Below are 23,888 nucleotides of genomic sequence, written 5' to 3'. Positions count from 1 at the left end.
CCTGGCTGCTGGTGCCTTCCCCTGATAAGTCATCTCCCCCAACAGTACCCAAAACGGTAAACCTGTTTTGGAGGGAGATGACCGCAGGTGACTCCTGCACTACCTTCCTGCCTTTACCCTGCCTTTTGGTCACCCATTTACTGTCTGAGCTAGCCTTTACCTGCGGTGTGACCAACTCACTGAATGTGCTATCCACAACATCCTCAGCATCGCGTATGCTCCAGAGTGAGTCCATTCGCAGCTCCAGCGCCGCCATGCGGTCTGCTAGGAGCTGCAGCTGGACACACTTCCTGCACACATAGTTGTCAGGGACAGTGTCCCTGATTTCCCACATGGCACAGGAGAAGCATGACACGGGTCCGAGCTGCCCTTCCATGACTTAACCCTTACAATACCCTTTTATTTACTACGATTTAGCTTAACTATTGAATTCTACTTAGAATAAGTTTGTGAAAGTACTCACCAACCAGTCACCTACCTGTTTTCTGGTGTTGTATTTTCACTGCCGCCTCCTGTCCTGGAACCTTTTCCACCTAGGTTAGGCTCCTGAAATAAAATAAATTGAACCTACCTTTTCAACTTCCCCTAACCCCTAAAAGGTTAGAGGAGGTGGAAGGGTGGGAGACACTACACTGTAGTGTTTCGGGTTTAGCAACAGCTCCACCTATATAAGAGTTACTGGCCTCCTGCTCTCCCGTCTGCACCAGCTGTGAAAGAAAAAGCCCGCGAAAGGTGAGCTTTTAAACTCACCAGTTACTGGCCTCCTGCTCTCCCGACTGCCCCAGCAGTTACTGGCCTCCTGCTCTCCCGACTGCCCCAGCTGTGGTCTCGGGCCTCGCCTCTCTCCGGTTTTTATACCAGCTCTGAATCACTGCTCCCGACTGGTCTCGGGCCTCGCTGGTCGCCGGGTTTTCTCCCGAGCTCCTCCTCGCTGCTCCCGCTGCTCCCGACTGGTCTCGGGCCTCGCCTCTCTCCGGTTTTTATACCAGCTCTGAATCACTGCTCCCGACTGGTCTCGGGCCTCGCTGGTCGCCGGGTTTTCTCCCGAGCTCCTCCTCGCTGCTCCCGCTGCTCCAGACTGGTCTCGGGCCTCGCCTCTCTCCGGTTTTTATACCGGCTCTGAATCACTGCTCCCGACTGGTCTCGGGCCTCGCTGGTCGCCGGGTTTTCTCCCGAGCTCCTCCTCGCTGCTCCCGCTGCTCCCGACTGGTCTCGGGCCTCGCCTCTCTCCGGTTTTTATACCGGCTCTGAATCACTGCTCCCGACTGGTCTCGGGCCTCGCTGGTCGCCGGGTTTTCTCCCGAGCTCCTCCTCGCTGCTCCCGCTGCTCCCGACTGGTCTCGGGCCTCGCCTCTCTCCGGTTTTTATACCGGCTCTGAATCACTGCTCCCGACTGGTCTCGGGCCTCGCTGGTCGCCGGGTTTTCTCCCGAGCTCCTCCTCGCTGCTCCCGCTGCTCCCGACTGGTCTCGGGCCTCGCCTCTCTCCGGTTTTTATACCGGCTCTGAATCACTGCTCCCGACTGGTCTCGGGCCTCGCTGGTCGCCGGGTTTTCTCCCGAGCTCCTCCTCGCTGCTCCCGCTGCTCCCGACTGGTCTCGGGCCTCGCCTCTCTCCGGTTTTTATACCGGCTCTGAATCACTGCTCCCGACTGGTCTCGGGCCTCGCTGGTCGCCGGGTTTTCTCCCGAGCTCCTCCTCGCTGCTCCCGCTGCTCCCGACTGGTCTCGGGCCTCGCCTCTCTCCGGTTTTTATACCGGCTCTGAATCACTGCTCCCGACTGGTCTCGGGCCTCGCTGGTCACCGGGTTTTCTCCCGAGCTCCTCCTCGCTGCTCCCGCTGCTCCCGACTGGTCTCGGGCCTCGCCTCTCTCCGGTTTTTATACCGGCTCTGAATCACTGCTCCCGACTGGTCTCGGGCCTCGCTGGTCGCCGGGTTTTCTCCCGAGCTCCTCCTCGCTGCTCCCGACTGGTCTCGGGCCTCGCCTCTCTCCGGTTTTTATACCGGCTCTGAATCACTGCTCCCGACTGGTCTCGGGCCTCGCTGGTCGCCGGGTTTTCTCCCGAGCTCCTCCTCGCTGCTCCCGCTGCTCCCGACTGGTCTCGGGCCTCGCCTCTCTCCGGTTTTTATACCGGCTCTGAATCACTGCTCCCGACTGGTCTCGGGCCTCGCTGGTCGCCGGGTTTTCTCCCGAGCTCCTCCTCGCTGCTCTTCATTGTAGATATGGTGTTCATTAAAAAGAATGAGAAGTATCACTTTCTCATTGGATTGCAGTATTTATGTCTGTCTGTTCCAGAATTAGAAACAATCCTTCCCAAATTATCCTTTTGTGTTTTAATACATAAATTTTCATCTTCATCAAAATGATTCACAAATGACATTTCCAACAGTTTCTTTTCTCTCCTGAAGGCACTAATCCTTGTCTTTATCCACTGGGTCAACAGGAGAGCTTACGGTTTTTAAGAATAATTTCTTCTCAGCGTGAATCTGAGACAATAAAAGGAAACCAACTGCATATGCCCCATTCTGACCAAGACATTGTCTTTGCAATGAAAGATACAGCCTTCCTGCAGCTGTGTCTGTGCACAGCTGCTATCGTGTAGCTTTCCTATTGACAGAAAGGATTTTTTTTTAAATCAGATGCTTGCTGACCTGGTTCATTGTTGTTCTGTTGTACTAATAATCACTTGTAATGTTTGTTTATTCATTTTCAGCAACTACATCTACAAAAAAAATGTTGACTCCACTGATACAGCTCGTGCTTATCAACTCTTTCCACATACACGTCTGCATTCTATGACACATTCAATTTCCTGATTTTCTCCCTGTGACTAATGTCAATCATATTTTTTGCTCATAGCCTAAATTGTATTATATAGAATGTGTATGCCACATTGAATTGTACAAGCAAAATATTTTCTACTGATGCCTGAAGCAACTATGTTTCATCAGTTCAATGTCTGTGTGAAACTGATGAGCCTGTAACAGACAATATCCCCATTGAAATCCATGCTGCCTGTTGCTTTTCATCTTAAATTAAGTAATAGATGCTCTTGTGAGTGATAATTTATTATTGTCTCCAATACATGGCCTGTGATAACCCAAAATAATTGTGCATGCTAATTGGATCTGATTGATTTTGTTTTGCACACTAACAGGATGCTAGCATATTACATTGAGCTTCTACTTAACTTGGCAAATAAAGTGCATTCCTTCACAAATCTTGCAGATGTGCCATCTAATCTGGCTGTTGCATTTCATTGCTTTGCTACAATTTCTGGAAATTTTGCCTGTTATGTTCTCCCTTTGCCTCCATTCTGTTAATAGTTTTTACTGCTTTTTTTATGATCACTGTGGATCAATTTTAATTCCTTTATTTTCAGACTGACCAGATGAGTCATTTTATTGGGTCTGCTGCAGTTTCTGCAGCTTTAAGAGAAGCTATTTATGCAGTGTAATTCCAAATATTTAAATTTCTTGATAAGAAATAATATGTAGCAAGTAATGGTTTAGATATGAAAGTAGCTGGGTTATGCAAACTATATTATACATAATATGCCATATAGAATCATTCAGCCCATTGTGCCTGCTCTCTGAAAGAGCTATCCAATTAGCCCCACTCCCCTGCTCTCCCTCTAGCCCTACAAGTGTTTCTATTTTAAGTATTTACCCAATTCCCTTTTGAAAGTTACTACTGAATCTGCTTCCACCACCCTTTCAGGCAATTGGTTAAATATGGAAAAGAAAATGCACTGTAGGTAGCAATTACTGTGAGCCAGCTCACCATGGGGGTATTTTTCAACTTTGTAACCTGGCAGAGCAGATTGCCTGCCCATTGTTGAACTTAGCTGGTTTTCATTCCATTGATTTCAGATTCTACAATGGTCAGGCAATCTGCTCCACCAGGTTGGCACCAGGCACCAAAGTTGAAAAATACCCTGGCCTGGATTTTCCGGGGCCTATGACCATGTACACTTGACAGATCATACCCATCTGCAGGAAATGGACATTCGCTGGCGCAGAGTTGGGATATTTGCCCAACTACTGCCCAGCGAATGCCCACAAAACTCTTACGCCTGGTAAAAGCAGGCGTAAGACCTTTTACCAGCGTAAGGGTTTAAATAAATATTAAAATAACATTTTATAAATGATTTAAACATTCAAAAACCTTTAAAATTTGCTTAGGTTATTTTTGCCCCCTTTAAACATTTAAATTTATTTTTCAAAAAACTAAATTTTTGTTTTAAATGTTTAATTAAATTTTATTTTAATTAATTTTGAACATGTGATTTATTTTTATTTACGTGCAGAGAAAGTGTGTTTTTGGGGGGATTCCTATTATGCTTATGGAGACTCCGTACGTAAATTGAATCTACATAAGCATAATGAGAATCCCCCTTTGTGATTGGTTGGGCCGGCCCACATGATCCCAGGGACGCACGTGAGCCCCTACGATACGTTGGCTTTTACGCAGGCGTGCGCCTGCGGGCCCAGGAACGCAAGTGTTCGAAGGCGTGCGCCTGCGGGCCCAGGAACGCAAGTGTTCGAAGGTACGGAGGCACCAGGTAGGTGCGTACTTTTCTTGCGGTTCGGAGGCGTTCGCCCGTGGCAAGCCTCCAACTGCAATTTCCACCCCCCTGTATGTCTCAATCCCTATAGTTTTTATATTTAAAAGCAAACTTGCATGTAGTGGACCCCTAGACAGGAAACAACTCACTCATTGTGAGAAAACTATTGTTAATTTATTCAAGAGGGAGAGTCTGGAAGGCAATGGGACAATGGAGATTGGAGAGGTGCACAGAACTATTGCCATGTACAATATTAATCCTATGTTCCTTGATTTGCATGAATATCAATATGACTGTACATACTGATTGTAAACAACAGCATAGTAGTGTATGTAAGGGCCATACAGTACCCAAATGGATAAGTTTGCTTATGTGCTCGTAATGTATCATCTTATGTCTTCACAGATCAAAGAACTTGGGGATCTGCAAGGTGCATTTGAAGTGTACCATTTATTTGAACACCAACCATCACCATCCCCACATGGAGCAAATATCAGCATTGATACATTCACTATTGGAGACAGACACAGTGATGTTGAAGAGGAATCACAGACTTGAGTCACAGAGCACTACTGAGGAAAGAATAGCAGTGGCAGTAGTTCATGAGGGTTCCACTGGTACAGTGCAGTGGTCTCGTATGCTTCTCCTGAGTTCTATGGGGATACAGACCTTGGTGGCCACTTTCAAATGGAGGTTGGTTCAGCAGTAGCAGGACATTGATGAGTCACTTGTCTTTGGACAGCGAAAGGTAGTCTGGGTAATGTGGAGGTGATCAAAACCCAGATCTACACTGCCATCTTCCATGTGATTGATGTCATGCAGTCTAAATTGGCTGCACTGCAGATTGCCAAGATGGAAAACCAGTGATACCTGCAGTGGACACCACATTCAAAAGACCACAGGCACAGAAGCAATGTCTGTCATAAATGTTTCACTGGTGCTATGGAGAATTTAGTTAAGGACAGGATAAACTCTGAGAATAAATGCAAACAAGAGAAAGGGATTCCAAATTCTTGTACTGCCACTGTTCTATCTTCAGTCAAATCAGTGGACATTATGCTGAGATGCCCTTCAGTATGTGGAATACCATGGAAACACCTATTTGTCACATGCTGTAGATTACAAAATTAGCCACTCGATGACTCCATTACAGGATTAGTTCAGCTCTTTTGATCTTACTCATCCAGAATACCAACCCTACAGTCATCCTATGAACAAGCAGGCAGGATCGCATTTTAATACCTCATCTGAAGGATGTAATCAGTCATTGTGTGCCATCACATAGCCCTGCATGTGGAAATAGCCACCTTTTAAAGCACTGACCCCATCACAGTTGCAGCAAAGGAGACATCTGTCAGTAATGCCAAAGCATCAAGGTTAATCACAAATACTGGTAACAGGCCGTTGTAGTTCTTAAAGCTCACTAGATGGCTATCCAGCAATGCTCCTGCCTCACTTAGAGAGGACTTAGTCGTGGGAGACATGGACAACCAACACAGAGACATCATATTAAAGACATTAAAAGGGCAAGTGTGGGAGCAAAACACAGTAAATGCATATACCACAAGCACGCCAAGATATTATAAAATGAATTCACTTTTAATATATCCTGGATCTGTCATTCATTCACTGTGAGGAAAGAAAGCATCAGCTGACCAAAAAGACAAAAACACACTGACCCCGAGATGTCCCCTGTAGATGCCTGGATAGTCCTTGTGGCATCATTAACGACCTTAGCAAGCAAAAACTGACCTTTTTATTCATGGGTACTCGAAACATGTAAAGTATCTAGCCGTGTGGGAAGACTGAGAAAATCTACCCAATTTTGTCTACCTTGGGAACAGAAATGGCTATTTACATTGAGACAGTCATTCTCACTTTAAACAGCTATTTAGCCTTATTATTGAGAGTGAGGTGTTTATTCCTGAAACTGATCAGGGTTACGTTGGATTTAATGTAACAGTAAATTATTTCCAACTATTCTGACAACCATTTTTATTACATTGGAAAACACCACAATTTTAGTTAAATCTAAACTCCTTTGATTTTTACAAAACTTACATTATTGTACATGTTGTGAGAAGGCACCCTCAAAAGGTTCAATTTCTTCAACACTGATCATCAAACTTATTGTAATATTCCTAGTGAAATTCCAGCATTAATTTATGGAAGTTAAGTGAATCCCCTTTCAATCCTCAGCTACTATGGGATGTTGTTAATATTTCTATGAATTATAATTTTGAAATTAATAGAAGTAATTATAAAAATACAACTACAGCTTTATAGTTTTTGGCATAGCAGTTTCAGAATACTCTAGAATAAATCTTTCCCAAAGGAACCCACTCCAAAGTAATGAATTCCCCTGGTATAACATTTGTGTTAAATTGTTAATTTGAAAAGGGGTATTGTGCTGAATTATTTGTTCAAATTTACATATCACACAAAGTGAAACTGTGGTTGGTTGTATTTGCAATCAAGCTGTTCCAGATGGCACTTTTGCCAAGCGTTCTTTGCAATAAGTAAATACTAATAGGAATTATTCTGTTAAGTATGCTTTGTAAAAATGGAATTAACAAGTTATCGTCGAACCCAGAGGTGTCTGCTCAGAAGTAGCAGTGTTATGAGAAAACAAATCAGTCCATTTATTTATCTGCTGTTCTGAATGACTCAACCATCATAAAATAATGTGTTCAATTAACCACCTGTTTGCCTCACTTCCTTTTTGAAAGGCGAAGGTGAGCGGATTGTGTAATGCTTATTTGAAGATATCAGGAAAGGACAAAACTTAAATCAATAAAGTTGCCAAACTTGGAGCAATTTCTTTTCCTCAAATCTTGTTAACCCTTAATAACTTTACATTTCTTGCAACTTAGAAGTTGATTTTCTGACCATTTCTGCTGCATGATTTGGACATCCTAGAATGTGCAAGAGCTTCATTTCAACAGGCAACTTAAAGCAAATTAGGAGATAATTGGCTGAATTTTGTTGTGGGGGCGGGTCTGCTGGTTTCCGGGTTTCAGTCTCGCCCCCAACGACGTCTGACCAACCCACGCTATTTTCCCTTGATTGACCTTGTTAAGCCCGCCCTGCTGGCTTAGCTGGCCAATTAAAGGAAAGCCGGTGACAGAGGACGTCAGCATATAACGTTTCATCTGTCGAAAAAATTTTGACAGATGAATTGAGAAGCTGTCAAATACTGACAATCTCTGTTCTAAGGTGAGCCCTTGCACAGAAGGCTCACAACAACCTCTCTCCTCAGCAGAAAGCAGATGGCTGCCACATCTGAGAATGCAGCAGCCATTCTGTCATCTCTGCCATTGAGATGAGGCACCTCCGGATCCCCAAGGGTTGAAGCCTGCAGGAAGAAGCAAAGGTAAGTAAACATTTTCTAACACTTTACACGCATCTCTCCACATTTGCACCCATCACTTACCTCTACAGTGGACTTTTCGACCCCTCTCACCCCTGCAGACCCACTGCTCGCCTCGCTGACCCTGGCGAGGTTTGCAGCCGTTGGGAAGCCCACACTTGCAGGGGTAAAATGGGGATAAGCCTCAAAACTGCCTGTTAATTACCCGTTAACAGGCAGTTAATTGGCTCCAATCCTCTTCCCGCCTCGAGGAGACGGGTCCCTGTGCAAGTCGGGAACCCACCTCCCGGGACGGAGGCAGGTTGGGAGCGGGGTCGGTACCTGCTCTCAGTTTCTGCCATTTTCCCGGAAGTCCCGCCTCCCCAGGGCTGGGAAAATTCCCCCCAATGTGTCCGTGTGTAAATTCCCATGCATAAATATGCTTAGCCTATGCATATATTATGGGCATCAATGGAGTCATTCTGACCTTCAACTGGTCATTTCTTAAAGGTGAATGGCTCTAAATTGATAGTGAGGAAGAAAGCTGTAGACCAGGAAGATATCAATGGACAGAAAAGTGGCAAATGGAATTCAATTCGGAGAAGTGTGAGGTAATGCATTTGTGGAGGTCTAACAAGGCAAGGGAATACACAATAAAAGGTAGGTTACTGAGGAGTGTAGATGAACAGAGGGACCTTGGAGTGCATGTCCACAGATCCCTGAAAGTAGCAGGCCAGGTAGATAAGGTGGTTATGAAGGCATAGGGGATACTTTCCTTTATCAGCCGAGGCACAGAATAGAAGAGCAGGGAGGTTATGCTAGAACTGTAGAAAACACTAGTTAGGCCACAGCTAGAGTACTGTGTGCAGTTCTGGTCGCCACCTTACAGTAAAGATGTGATTGCACTAGAGAGAGGGTACAGAGGAGATTTACGAGGATGTTGCCAGGACCGGAGAATTTTAGCTATGAGGAAAGATTGGATAGGCTGGGTCTGTTTTCTTTGGAACAGAGGAGGCTGAGGGGAGATTTAATTGAGGTGTATAAAATTATGAGGGGCCTAGATAGAGTGGATAGGAAGGACCTATTTCCCTTAGCAGAGAGGTCAATAACCAGGGGGCATAGATTTAAAGTAATTGGTAGAAGGATTAGAGGGGAGTTGAGGAGAATTTTTTCAAAGGGTGGTTGTGGTCTGAAACTCACTGCCTGATAGGGTGGTAGAAATCCTCATCGCATTTAAAAAGTACTTGGATATGCACTTGAAGTGCCATAACCTAGAAGGCTACGGGCCAAGAGCTGAAAAGTGGGATTAGGCTGGATAGCTCTTTTTCAGCCAACATGGACACAATGGGCCGAATGGCCTCCCTCTGTGCTGTAAATTTCTATGATTCTATTAAATTGAATTGCTGCAATCTAAATTCAGAAAAGGCATATAGCATTGAGCTTTTTGAAGGTGGACAAAGACAATAAAAGTAGGGATGCTAGGGATTCGCTTGCACCAGAAAATTCACTTTATTGCAGTTTGTGGGACATTGCAGGTTCCAGAAAGGCAGCCATGTTTGCCTGTATAATAGGTCACTACACTCCAAAAGGAATTCATTTTGTAAAATGCTTTGCTGCATTTTAATGATTTCATGCATTTATTTTTCTGTCTTTTCTATTTAGACAAGTCTCAGGCCATTTTGTGCCTTTAAAGTTTTTTCCACTTCCCCACCCCAACCCCACCCCCACTGAGACTTAATACTTGAAGCAGTTCCTTCTTGTGAGATATATCACAGTATTAAAAACAACAAAGTTTTACTTTCTCACCATAATTTGAAAGTTGATATGCAGCAAAGATTAAACAGCTTATTTGCTAAATACAAAAGGAAAGTGCTGTACTCCAGTGTCTACACATTCACACTGCACATACACACAGGAACTCAAAAGTAACTGCAGAAGTAGCAGGATGTGAACTGTTGCAAGATAATAAGTGGAATGTTAAAAGTAAAGAGCAAACAGGAAGAATAAATGTAAGAAAAACAGTTGAAATGAAAATTAAAATAAACCATTTTCACTTCATGAAAAATCAAAATCATCATGAACAATTTGTACTTTTGTCATTTACTTTCACTTTTAATAAGTTGTATTCAGGAGTGTCACGAAAATGTGGAGAATTACTTTCACTGAAGCATCCTGGTCAAATATCAACCTGCAAAGAATTATCACTCATTTTAATATCTGCTTGCATATTTATTACATCTTTCTGTTGACAAAAATTGTTTTATTTAATCAGCAAGTGTAGATGAAATCATTAATGGGTACTGGCTGGACGTTACTGACAACAGCAGTCAGGTGAATTAGCATACACTGTTGAACTAAAGGATCACTGGGTTAATCTTTCTACACAGGAAAACATATATAGCCATTATCTGCATTACAGAATGATTAATGGTGATGTGGTCTATCCTGTCCTGCCTGAAAGAATGCAGCATGTTGCCAGCAACACAGGGAACATGAATTTAAAAAGATAGGACTTGTTTTTCAAAGAAGTATGGAATCAATAATTCAAGTAATCAGGCAACATGCTACATGATTAATTCCTTTTAAAGGGAGCTGGATGCGTATCTGATTTAAGAACAGGACGAATATAACAATAAACATGGATATATGTGATCAAAGACATGATAGAACACTTCGCCAGCCATTCTGTTGGGACCAAAGAAATGTAATTTGTGGAATGCAAGTGTTGAACAAAATTACCTTGAAGTATCAGAGAATTTTCATGTTTTTCTTCTTGTAAGTCTTATGCTGGTTACACACCTTGCTCAGGAGATTTGTTTTTGATGGAAGAAAAAACATTGCATGATAGTGACTTATTGATGGCTCAAATAGACTTTTTTGTTCCATATTTTCTTAGATTCTTATGTAGATAATACAGCAGCAGTTGTCAGCCAGAGATGTGAATTAAACAAACTGTTTACTGTAACTGAACTTGAATGGTGCTTCTTCATTACATTACCAGTTAGCAACGTTCAATCAACAAGCTGCCTACCAACAGTGAAACCCTGGATGTAGTAATTTTTTGTGGCAAACAGTATCACAATATATATTATATATTTAAAATAACTACTTTTAGTTGGTTTATATTGCACTTTACTTATTGTCTAAAACTGTCAGAAGCTCCAGATGGTTAGTAATAGGGAGTTTTTTTCTCCTAAATGGTGAAGGGGTTATTTTGGCCAAGTTTTCTTCTATTTTCTTCCTATTTCCTTTCATTAAGAGGTTGAGTCTTGCTAGGGTGTGACTCCATGGAAGTCCTCTGGTACCTCATCTAAGTGTCCATTCTGGATGTGTGAGCTTAGTCAGTGAGTGTCAGAAGACTATTCAACTGTGGAAGACATCATGGCTGAGCTCGATACTGACCTCACCTGATATCCATACATATACACATTCCCTGAGAGGAGGATTGTCAATTTGTAGATGATAATCAAAAAATGGCAGACTAAGTGAGTGGGCAAAACTATGGCAGATGGAGTTCAATGTGTATCGTCCACTTTGGATGTGAGAAACACAAATAGGAATATTTTCTTAATGGAGAGAGACTAGGAGCTGTGGAGGAGCAAAGTGATTTGGATGTCCATGTGCACAGATCACTAACAGTTCATGCATAGGTACAAAAAGTAATCGAAAGGCTAACGGAGCATTGGCCTTTATCTCAAGAGAGTTGAAATACAAAAGTAAGGAAGTGATGCTTCAATTGTACAGAACCTTGGTCAGATTCCATCTGGAATACTGCGTTCAATTTTAGGCACCAAACATCAGGAAATAAATATTGTTCTTGGAGTGGGTATAATGCAGAGTCACCTGAATGATACCAGGGCTTAAAGGGTTAAATTTGAGGGTAGGTTGCATAAACTTATGCTGTACTCCCTTGAGTTTAGAAGGTTGAGGGGTTATCTAATCAAGGTCTTTAAAATGATAAGGGATTTAATAGGGTACAGATAAACTACTTCCTTAGGTGGGGGAATCCAGAACAAGGAGCAAATTAGAACTAGTCCATTTAGGAGTGAAATCAGGAAACACTTTTTTCATACAAAGGGTAGTGGAAATCTGGAACACTTGCCCCCTCCCCATCTCTAATATTTTATCTTTTTTAGTAAATTAGGGAGGGGTGCTGTGAGACTCACACTTTTTGAGATATTTTCTCCATTTCCCATAACTTTGATCTTTTATGCCATGTGCCATACCTGTTCCCAAATAATCACCAAATACCACTTTAAAACTGGCAAAAAAAGGTGAACAAGATTATCCTCACCTAATTTTCCTTCCTAGGTCCATTCCTCCCTGTAGGAAAACATTTTGCCTCAAGACGAGAGACTCCATTTGTGGCACACCTGAAGTCAATGACTCACCAATGAACAATTAATGGGAGATTGTTGCTCCAAACCGGCACTCAAGGATCACCATTAAACCCTTTACATCCAGCTGAGCGGGCAGGCAGGGGTTGGTTTAACATCTCGGCCAAAAGACAACATCTCTGACAGCACGGTATCCCTCAGTAGTGCACGGAAATTTTATTCGATCGGGAGGCTTGAACCTTCTGACTCGAGAGTGCTACCAACTGAGCCAAGCTGACACTTGATGCAGTGACCCGCTACTAGGATAAAGTTTCGCGGTCAGATTCATTTGCATACCTCAGAAAATGGCCACCTTCATGGGTGAGCCCAAATAGTGAATGCGACTGGGATATTCCACCATGGTATAGCACTGAGCCCGTTCCTAGCCTCAGTCTCGACGCACTTTCCTACAATGGTTACTAGAAAATAATCCGTGCCCAATCTTTTTCTGCTCCTTAGTCAGGCACACTGAGACCATTTGTACTGCCTGCCCCAGTGCCCTCGTTGAAACCATACATCTCAGATTAGGGACTGAACCTGAATCTTCCTATATGGTTTAGTATCATAGCCTGCAGTGCATCAATCCACTGACTGTTCCTAACCTTTTCACTATTTAATGGAGCCAAATAATTAATTAATTGATTTATAAAAATGAGATTCTGAAAATTCAACAAGCCAGATAATCTGATAGGACTTTGAAGCGAGGAGTGTCTTTTGACGCGCATATTACTTCCGCTGGGTTTCAGTTGAGAAATAACAGGCTGGACAACCCTTCCAGCCAGTGATGAGAATTTGCACGGAGAGAGAGAGAGCGCGCTCTGCACGGTTGCTTGGCTTCTGATGTGTGGCCCAGCACAAAACAATGCAGTTTAAAGCTGAGGCAAGTCCTGAATCGTTGTTTTGTGCTCCGCGCACACACTGACCATCGTCTGCTGTAAACTAAACTCCTGTATCCCATCTCTTTTAGGTAAGTGAAACGCTTATTTCTACTCTTACAGCAATTGTGCAGCATTCTGAAAGGAATGGAATTCGTATTTAAAGTGTGATGTTTACACATAATCCGAAAGACACTTTCAACAAGATGATAGTAAACGAGTGACAAAATGCCTGGTTGGTTTCGAAGTCGGGCAGTGAGCAAACGGGTAACTAAAAAAAATGTAGTTCGGAACATAAATAAGGATCCAAATGGAATAAAACCTGTTTTTCAGTCACGAAACTTTTCAAGCCCCTACCATAGTTAATGTCCAGCTCCGTGAACATTGACGTTGGTAAATGAGAGAACCTACCTGACAAACACTTTGCTCTGAGTTGTTTGTAAGAAGTTAAAGGAGCGATGTATTGGGTTTATCTAAAATGCAATGTGTTTTGTTTTTAACCCGAAATCCAGCTGCTAAACACAGCACCCCCTCCCCATAGTGTTGGTGCTAAATAATATTTACTTGCTACTTTCAGCACGCTCTTTTAGATTAGTCGTGATAACCTTTCACAGCTGAAGAGCAGGAGGAGAAATCCGTGAGCACAGAGCTACAAGCTTTAAATACCGTACCAGCCCATCTCCTGTGGCGTTGTACAGGGGACTCCAGACCAAATGTTTTTATGTGACGCGAAGTTAGGGTTTGAAGGGTAAGTGGATCCGAGCTCAGGGATTTAATTAGAGTCATGCATTGTCATTTTTATTACAGTATTTTGATTTTATATTAATTAGTTAAATAGTAAAAAATGTAGCAAGTTAAGAAGTTGAGTAAGATTTTAATATACATTCGCTAATATGTTAATCAATATTTTCACTATAACCAAATAAATGCTTCTCCGAACCATCTCCCTCCAATTCACAGGAGCACTCCCTTCATTCCACTCCACTTCATCTTGGCCTTCCTCACCCTCCTTCCTCCATTCGCACCAGCACTCACCTTCCCTCTCCCTCAATTCCTGTTGGGACCTCTCTTTCCCTCTCCCTCAATTCCTGTTGGGACACCTCTTTCTCCCTCCCTCAATTCCATTCTTGCTGGGACCTCTCTTTACCTCCCCACCTGTTGTCACTTAGCACCATTCCCAATTCTAAATTAAAAGCAGGGCAATGAATCAGTAACTAGATGGCACAAATGTAAGATCTCACCAAAAGAACCAAGGGAAAGGTGAGTAGATTTTTTTAAATAAAAAGCAGCGTGTTGTTAGGACACAGATTAGATGGATTTGAGAGTATAAGTTCACAGGACATTAAAGGCAACATCTTGGGCCAATAAGGCTGTTGAACTTTTTTTTTTTTTTTATCACGAGGTATAGAATATAAAAGCCAAGAGATAATAATCCTATATAAAGCCTCAATGAGACCTTTTGAGTACAGTGTACAGTATTGGGCTCCACACACGAGCAAGGATATTGAGCCTTTAGAGCAGGTATGACACCGATTCACTAGGCTGCTGCCTGGTACGAGGAACTATAAATACGAAGAAAGACTTGGAAAAAATTAGGGCTTTTTTCATTAGCACTACACAGATTACAGGAAGTTATGGTAAAAGTGTTTAAAATGATGAAAGGATGGAATCGGATAGATAGAAGCAGATTGTTTCTCGCTTTGAGGGATCAAGAATGGGGAACGTAGATACAAGATTAAATGTAAGAGATTTCAACCAGAGAGCAAGAGAAATGTATTTACAGTGTTGAGAGTGTGGAATTTTATTCCAGGATTAGTGGTTGATGCAGAAACTGTTGACATTCAAGATTAGAATGGCTAAGTGGATGAAGAGTTTGGGAACCGAATGGGTAAATGTGATTTAGAACTATTTGCTTATGTGGCGGGTAAATGCCGACACGAACTGGTTGGGCTGTATAGTTGGTTTCTGTATAGTAACTTCTATGTATTTAAATGGCTCTGTAATGTAGACAGAAGCTCTGTTGTCCTTGTGTTGTGGGGCACCTTCAACTGCAGAAAAGCAACAAATAACTAAACGTGCATAATTACAGTACTTGAAAGTAACAATTTGCAACTTTATATTCTGGCCAATGGCCGGAGAAGGTAGGCGCTGGCTGGTGAAAGGAACAGAGAGTTGACCTGCTGAAGTGGTCTAAGTAATTTTGCCCAGTGGCAGCCAAGAGGTTGACTAGTTGTCTCTGCCTTCAGAGGTAACATTTATATTGCCCTTGAACTGGTTTTGAGTTCTGGAGGCAGCATCATATTCTCAGGCCTTTGCTAGAGTTGCTGATGCTCAGATTTTGTGTAATCTGTTGCAACCTGAAAATAAACTTGTTGGATTCACTAAGACTGGTGGCGGGGAAGACATTTTTTGTACATTTAATCTACTGCCAGCAGACATGGACCTGACATTTGTGCTCTAAGTTAAGTATAGACTTGGCAATAATTTCTATTTTCTGCTTAAATAGCAAGAATGTTTTCTGCTGACATAACAAGACTATTTGAATGGGAATAACCATTTCTGGTGTACTTTATTTGAAGTATTACAAAGTTAGTTTTTTTGCATGTTCAGACACAAAAGCTGCTTTTATATTGTGCTAATGACATAAAGCAATGGAAAGGTGCAGCATTGCGTCACGAAGGTGTTACCAGGGATGAGGAGTTGCAGTTATGAAGAAAGACTTGATAATTTGGGGCTTTTTTTGCTAGGATAGAGAAAGTAGAAGGGTGGCCTAATAACTCTTCAAAATCTTGAATTATATGATGATGTAAGTATGGACAGATTTTTACATTGATTGGTGAAATGTTTAAGATAATCACTAAGTGGTGAGAAAAATATTTTTACACAGAAGGTGGTTAGAATGTGGAATTCTCTACAACAAATTGTTGAAGCACAGTCCATTAAGTTTTTTTAGAAGGGAATTATACAATTGCCTGAAAAAGAGGAATATTAAGGGTAGAGAACAAGCTGCAGAGTGGAATTGGACTCTGCTTGTTGAGGAAAAATTGCAGTGTATACTTGATGTGCCAAATGGGAATTTCTGCAATATTCTATGAATCTGTCCGACCTATGCTATTATTGCTGATGTTAGGTATTTAAGTATTCAGTTGCAACCTGAAAAAATAAACTTGTCAGGATTCACTTGGACTGGTGGCTGGGAGGACATGTTTTATGAGGTCCTCCTGAACATGGGTACAATCTCCACCATTTACCTCCCCTTATCTGGCAAATAATGGTAACCATTGGCAAGTACCATAGGCTGTCTTTCCCAGGCTAAGGTTGGAAACGTAACATTTTGGTACTTAGTCCCTGCCCTTTCTGAGCAGCAGAACCAATAATGAGTGACAAAATGTCATTTTCTTAGAATTGGTGACCCAATTGGGTGTCAGCTAGCTTGTGCTGAAGTTATTTTCCAAAAACAAATGCATCTGTCCATGATGGGTCACAGGTTTGAGTTTGTCCAAAACAGAGTCTCCAGTCCCAGCTGTATGCCTGTAGAAAGGTGTTAAACAGGGGCTAGGTTCTTCGGTGAAAGATCAGAGAGTCATTTCAGGGGTGTTCCCATTATATCTACTAGTGACCAATTCAGAATATTATTGCCAAAGATCTCCGAGCATGTCCAAGCTCTTAGCCACATTTGGTACTGGCTTTGGGATAGCAGGATAGGAAAATGGTGTGTATTTTTTCAGATGAATCAGTCTTATTCTGGAGCATGCATTGAAGCATTTGCAGTCTTCCTGTATTTTATACTCTCTAAAAGACATATTGATACCATTACAACTTAAGAGCTTAATATAACTGAGATGCTTTTGTGTTGAGCTCTGTGATGCAGGCAGGCATTTGATTGATGAAAATTGAATTGAGGGAACCTGATAATACATTGAGTGGGTGATATCAGATATTGGCAACCCCATTCTGCAATCATCACTATTTATTTAATTTGTGATTGATTGGAGCTGGAAAACTAATATAATTCTTGGGTGTTCTTTACCATACTTTGAGATACCTTAAGGGCACGTTTGAAGGTTCCTATTGACCTAAATTTCAGAGTGCTGCCTTGCAGTTTAGAGAAACAATCGGGCTCATCCTAGGAGATGTGTGCAGGTGTGGTATTGTTCGGGTATTATTGTTTACTGCAGTTATGAAAAATATTGGCCTGGAATTTGTGGTCTGCAGTGAAGCAAAGGTGTTCACTGCTGGCACCGAAGTACACTTTGCACAAGGAGCTCGTTATCCCTGTGTCAAGAACCTTGGGTTTTCTGACCTTCAATTCAAATCAATGGAAGTTAGTGGAGATTCCCTTGTGCGAACTGCTGTGATGTCAACAGGCTGTCTAAGCAGCCAGTCAGAATGCAGAATTCTCAGACAGAGAACAAGGAAGTGAGTAACCTCTTAAAATTCTAACTTTTTAAAAATGTTAGAGAGCAAAACAAAGATTGGGGCTCTCACATGGGGAAAAGGCAAACCTGAAAAAATAAAGGTGAACAAACTTTTTTTTTAAAAAAAAAAAACATTTTTTGAAAGGTTTCTTAATTCATTTTTTTAATTAAAATGGACAAATTTCACACTGCGCAAAATTAAAATTAGTTTTCCAGGCCCTTCACATTTGTTTAGCAGTAATAACGCTGTTAAAACCCCAGTTACACCTAATCCCTTTGGGTCTAACATTTAGTGGGGAATATAACACGTACTTGCTGGTGAAGAGCCAAAGTCTTTGTCAGTTTCCATGATTTGGCTGATTACACGAGTTGCCGGCTCTGGGGCAGGGCAGGGGCACAGCGCAGCCTGTTTTGAAGCTGTCAATGACTGACTGTAACTTCAAGAAGTTGCAGTTAGTTTCAAAGGCGGAATGACGGCGAACGCTGGCAGTTCCCCATCGTCCCAACTGCAAATTCCGGGCCAGCAGCTATGTTGATGATGACCTGGTTCATTATTTTAGTTGCAGGACTTTGACTTTCTAATTATAATAGTTTTATGATACATGTGACTAATGGATGTTTTGGAGCTGAAATAACAGGATTTTGAACGATCAGTTCTACAATCTAGTCACTGCCTTGAGACCGTACTTGATTCTTTTCTCAAACCCTTCAATCCAATTCAAATTGTTAGTTAATACTATTTTAATATTGGTGTATTCTTCTAGTCATTACTGTAAATGTGATTTGTGTCTATTTTAATTGCTTAGAAAAAAGTGCAGTATTCTACATGATGGAACTCCATTATCATTTAATTTTATGACCTGTTTTTAGATTTGAAAGCAAAAAAACTTGATTTATTTAAGTGGATTTTTTTTTTGTTAAGCTGGCTTATCTTATAATTGCTGATTTTTAAAATGAGTTCCACGTGACCACCCTTAGCGTAAATTATCAATACTTGTATAAGACCAGCGTAATGGATATTTCTGTAATATTCTACATGGTACTTGTTACCAGTATACTAATGCATCTTTTTTCTATTGCAGCACCAGTTGCCAGACCAGTAAGGAAATTTCCCAATACTGTACAGATAAAATAACTATCACAAGTGTGCCAGAAGCAGTTATTGCATATGCAAAAGGTAATTGTGGTAACCAATTGATTAGATTTATCTTTTAATCACTGGCATGTATGTAGCTTGTGTGGTAAGTTATCAACATCAAATTAAGTAACCATCCCAGCCCTTCTCATTAATAAGTAGATTTACTCTGATCAAGTTAGATGCAGGCAGTGTTAAAATAAGTAGCACTTTAAGTGATGCCTTAAAACAAATATAGCCATAAAACAAACAAAAGAATGTGTCATTAAATTACATACTAAGATTGCAAAACCCATCTAATGTTTTTCAGCCTTGGGGATTTTAATTAATTTTTTGGGGCCATATTAATTTTTTTTTTCCTACTGAAGGTGCAAGAACCTTTTCATAAGCCATAACTTGTCAGAAGTTTAAAATTTAATATAAATTTTTTTTTTTAATTCTGTTGGTTAATGAGGGATAAAAACATAGAATCTCAACATTCAAAGACATAACACAAATTTGAACCTGCTAATTTAATTTTTGCTGAAAATTGGTTTAAACAGCTTGGCAAAGCTAGTAGTTTTTCAGTCATTTTCTTTCAATGCTTTCATTTTTTTCATTCAGCCTTGAAACTTATGTTGAATGTTTCTTTGACTTGGCAATGAAAATGTTCTGAATTAGGATAATGTCACTGATAATGGTTCAAAATGATTTTTTTAAACTTTGATCGTCATAACAAAGGCATTAGTTTTAAGTAGAATTGGAATTTAGAAGAATGAGGTGATCTTATTGAAACATATAAGATACTGAGGGGGCACAACAAGGTAGATGTTTTCCCTTATGGGGAAATCTAGAACGCGGGGGCGCAGTTTTAGAATGAAGGGTCGCTCTTTTAGAACTGAGGTGAGGAGGAATTTCTTCTAAGGGTCGTAAATCTGTGGCATACTCTGCCCCAGAGAGCTGTGGAGGCTGGGTCATTAAATACATTTAAGGTGGAGATAGACAATTTTTTGCAAGATAAGGGAGTGAAGGGTTATGGGGAGTGGGTGGGGAAGTGGCATTGAGCCCAAGTTCAGCCATGATCTTATTGAATGGTGGAGCAGGCTCGAGGGGCCAAGTGGTCTATTCCTGCTCCTATTTCTTATGTTCAACCATCTCCTGATTTTTCTCCTCCATTTTTTCCTCCTGCTCTCTCCAATATACAGATTTCCTCACTGGTATACAGTTCAATGGGTGGCAGTGTCTTGCCCAAGTGGTCATTATTCACATATTAGTGTTGATGTGATTGCTGTCGGGCAATCCACCAGCAGAGGACATGAGCCTGACCCTGTCCTCAACGAGTATTTGCACAAGTATGGCAGGGATTGCCATATGACGATCAGAAGTGGGAACTCTGGCCATGTAATCCTTTCCCTAATCGGGATGCTGTGGCCAATTGTAGTGTCTCTACCATTGCGTTAGCCGAGGTCAGCCAACTTGGCGCACACCATGAATTGAATCAAGAACGGTCCTAATTCATGTTGCTGCTTTTACATCAGAGGAGTGTGTTGTGTCTGTGTGTTGATGGAGACACTGAAGACAGGAGTTGGTTTCATAGGTGTTTACTAAACAAAGTCTGGAGGGGAACTAACTGATACAGCACAATATACAGGCTTATATAGCCCGAGTGGCCATTACTGGCATTACAGTACACCTGGGGCTCTTAAAGGCACATACGCTACAATTCCTCCCCTTTTAGCCAACCAGTACATAATATTTTAAGTAATTATTAATTACATGTTACAAGAAAAATAATCTACACATTGCTGCAGTTAATTAATTATAAGTCAGTCTCTCTGGAGGCTTCCTGACTCGGTCTGGATAACGCCTCGGTGGTGTAGTAGTTTCTGGTGGTGTAGTAGGTTCTTTTGGCAAGGCTGATTCATCTTGAATGCCAGTGTCGGGTTCATCGGGTTCCAGTATCACCGGATCGGAGGTAGATATGGGTATCTCTACTTCATCGTTAGGCATATAGAGTTGTGGTGTAGGTTGTCCCTTTTCGGATGACTCTATGATTTGGTCAGCATGGCGCCTTATTATGCTTTCTCCGATGTCCACGGTATACATCAGCGGTCCTAATCGTGTGCAGATAGTTCCAGGCTGCCATTTCTCGGTACAGTAGTCCCGGGCCAAAACTTGTTGACCTATCTGGAAGGTTCTAGTTGGCCTTTCATTCATGCCTTGAAATTGCCGGTTCTCCACGTCCCTTCTGATGTTGGGCTTGATCAAATCCAGCCGGCATCTTAGGCTTCTATTGAAGAACATCATGACGGGAGTTTGGTTTGTAACCATATGTGTTGCATTCCTGTATGCGAACAAGAAGTTATCCACCTTGTGCTGAAGTTTTATGTCTTCATTACCCATGGCCTTTATGGCCTTCTTGAAGGTCTGGACAAACCTTTCAGCCAATCCATTGGTGGCGGGATGGTATGGGGCGGACGTGTAGTGCTTAACCCCATTGTTTTTTAAGAACTTCCTGAATTCTTCGGATACAAATTGCGGTCCATTATCAGAACAGATCTGTTCAGGCAGCCCATTCCTGGCGAATATGGTCCTTAATACTGTGATGGTTTTTTCCGTGGTGGTGGAGGACATCTTTATTACCTCCGGCCACTTGGAGTGTGCATCCACCGCGATTAAGAACATTGAGTCCATAAATGGACCAGCAAAGTCGATGTGTACCCTTTGCCAGGGAGATGAGGGCCACTCCCATGGATGTAGAGGGGCTTGGGGTGGAGCGTTTTGGACCTTCTGGCATCCTAGGCAGCTCTTGGTCATTTCTTCGATGTCTCCATCGATACCTGGCCACCATACAAACGCACTGGCTAGGTTCTTCATTTTCACTCCACCCAGATGCCCCTCGTGAAGCTCCTTTAGAACTTTATCCTGGAGTTTGGGTGGAATCACCACTCTGGATCCACACATCAAGGTTCCTCGACACACTGACAGCTGTTCTCCTCTTTGCGAGAATGCTGGCAACAGTGGTTCGCCATGTGCTGGCCATCCCTTCACTGTTAAATCATAGACTCGTGAGAGAGTCGGGTCATTTCTAGTTTCCCTTTCAATGGCAGAATTTGTTACTGGTAGACATTCGACTATGGTAGAGTGGAAAATCTCCACTGGGTCTACGGTAGGTGCTTCTTCTACCGTTGGCAACGGTAGGCGCGATAACCCGTCGGCATTCCCATGCTGTTTTGATCCTTTGTATTCTATGTTGTATTGGTGTGCCCCTAGAAAAAGGGACCACCTCTGTAGCCTTTGCGCTGTCATAATGGGAACACCCTTTTTAGGGTTGAATATGGAGATGAGGGGTTGATGGTCAGTCAACAAGGTAAATTTTTGTCCGTGTAGGTAATGGTTGAATTTCTTCACTCCCCATATCAGGCTGAGTGCTTCCCTGTTGATTTGGGCATAGTTACGCTCAGCTGAGTTCAATGAGCGTGACGCAAAAGCTATCGGCCGTTCCGAGCCATCAGGGAATTTATGCGATAATACTGCTCCTATGCTGTAAGGGGATGCATCGCATGCCAATCTGATTGGCAGTGATGGGTTGTAATGAGCCAAAACTTCTTTGGACGTGATTAAGTCTTTGCATTTATGGAAGGCACGTTTACAGTCTTTGCTCCATGTGGTAAACCACTGTTATAGTTATCACTGTATATTGTTCTCACTGTTCCCACTGTCACATCACTACACGAGGTCGCCTCTTGTCGCACTGTTATACCTGGGCTGACCACCTCCGACTCCGCCCATTACCTGCCCAGGTATAAAGGTAGCTGACTGGCTAGTATTCCTCCCTGTTGGATCGGATCACCCACGAGGGTGGGCTCTGTTATTTAGCCAATAAAAACCTTCAGTTACGTTCTTAACTCGTCGCCTTTTATTGGACTAATTGATAGGCATATCACTCCATTTCCAAATTACTCCTGTTTGTAGTTCATTAAGAGGGTGTAGAAGAGTTGATAAGTTCGGTAAAAATTTGATAGTAATTTATTAATCCCAGGAACGACCTTAATTGTGAAACATTTTCAGGTGCTGGGGCTTTTATGACCGCTTCAATTTTTTCAGGTGACTTATGCAACCCTTCCTTATTAATTATGTGGCCACAATATGATATTTGATTTTGGAAAAATTCGCACTTGGGGCGATTTGCTCGTAGGCCCCGTTCTCTCAGCCTAGTGAGCACCTGCTCCAAATTGGCAAGGTGCTCGTTGTCATTTTCTCCTGTTACAAGGATGTCATCTAGGTAGCATTGAGTCCCCGGAATCCCTTGGAGGACTTGCTCCATAGCTCTTTGCCAGATAGCTGGAGCAGATGCTACTCCGAAAACCAGTCAATTGTACTGGTACAGACCTTTGTGTGTATTTATCGTGAGATTTTTTAGAGGCCTCTTCAACCTCCATCTGTAGATATGCCTGTGCCAAGTCAATTTTGGTGAAACGTTTCCCTCCGGATAGTGAGGCGAAAATATCTTCTATCCTCGGAAGAGGATACTGTACCGTGTGAAGGACCGGGTTTACAGTCACCTTGAAGTCTCCACAGATGCGAATTTTTCTCTGTTCTTCAGATTTATCATTATTCAATGCTTTCTTCATGACTGGAACGATGGGTGTTGCCCACTCGCTCCAATCTATTTTGGATAATACGCCTGCCTTTTCCAAATTCTCCAGCTCTGCCTCGACTGCTGGACGAATTGCGTATGGCACCGGTCTTGCCTTAAAAAAACTTGGGAATTGCTGCATCTTCCACTTTTATTGAGGTGGTGATGCCTTTCAAGGTTCCTAGTTTCTCTTGAAACACTTCCTTGGCGTTGGCCAAGATGTCTTTTAATCGTTCAGCTATGATGTCATCATCATTTTTTTCCTTACTGGTCACCGTCAGTGCCTGAATGGAGTGCCAGTCTAAATGTATTTTCCTGATCCATTCAAGTCCCAACAGCGGTGGACCACCATCTTGTAGAACGTATAAATACAACTTCTGTATTTCCTTGCCGTTGTATACAACAGGCACCCTTATTTTTCCTTTGGGGTATACTTTCTGCCCCGTATATGTTTTCAAGATAATGGATGTGTCTTTTAAAGGTATATGCAGAAATAGCCGCTCGTAATCCCGTCGATTTATGACGGTCAGAGCTGATCCTGTATCTAGCTCC

The 23,888-nt window shown here is 42.3% G+C and overlaps 1 protein-coding gene and 1 long non-coding RNA gene across 2 annotated transcripts in view; one reads left to right on the top strand and one right to left on the bottom strand.

Annotated features, from left to right (window-relative positions):
* Positions 1 to 9,998: 9,998 nt before the first annotated feature.
* LOC147115710 (uncharacterized) lies at positions 9,999 to 12,296 on the bottom strand. Its single transcript, XR_015078671.1, has 3 exons — positions 12,209 to 12,296; positions 10,654 to 10,713; positions 9,999 to 10,102 (listed from the first exon to the last, which is right to left on the bottom strand). It is a non-coding gene; the product is annotated as an uncharacterized LOC147115710 (long non-coding RNA).
* A 596-nt stretch (positions 12,297 to 12,892) lies between these two features.
* The window catches only part of LOC147115709 (UDP-GlcNAc:betaGal beta-1,3-N-acetylglucosaminyltransferase 7-like), a 36,116-nt gene continuing 25,120 nt past the window's right edge, over positions 12,893 to 23,888 (top strand). Inside the window, 2 exon segments of the mRNA XM_085990189.1 lie at positions 12,893 to 13,257; positions 18,666 to 18,760. The gene's annotated coding sequence lies outside the window, so the exon portion shown is untranslated.

Source organism: Somniosus microcephalus, chromosome 6 (assembly GCF_052327205.1).
Source record: "Somniosus microcephalus isolate GS21.2 chromosome 6, FLI_Smic_1.0, whole genome shotgun sequence".
NCBI classification, from domain to species: Eukaryota; Metazoa; Chordata; class Chondrichthyes; order Squaliformes; family Somniosidae; genus Somniosus; species Somniosus microcephalus.
The sequence above is the reverse complement of the archived record's forward strand: the minus strand, read 5'-3'. Positions and strand labels throughout refer to the sequence as shown.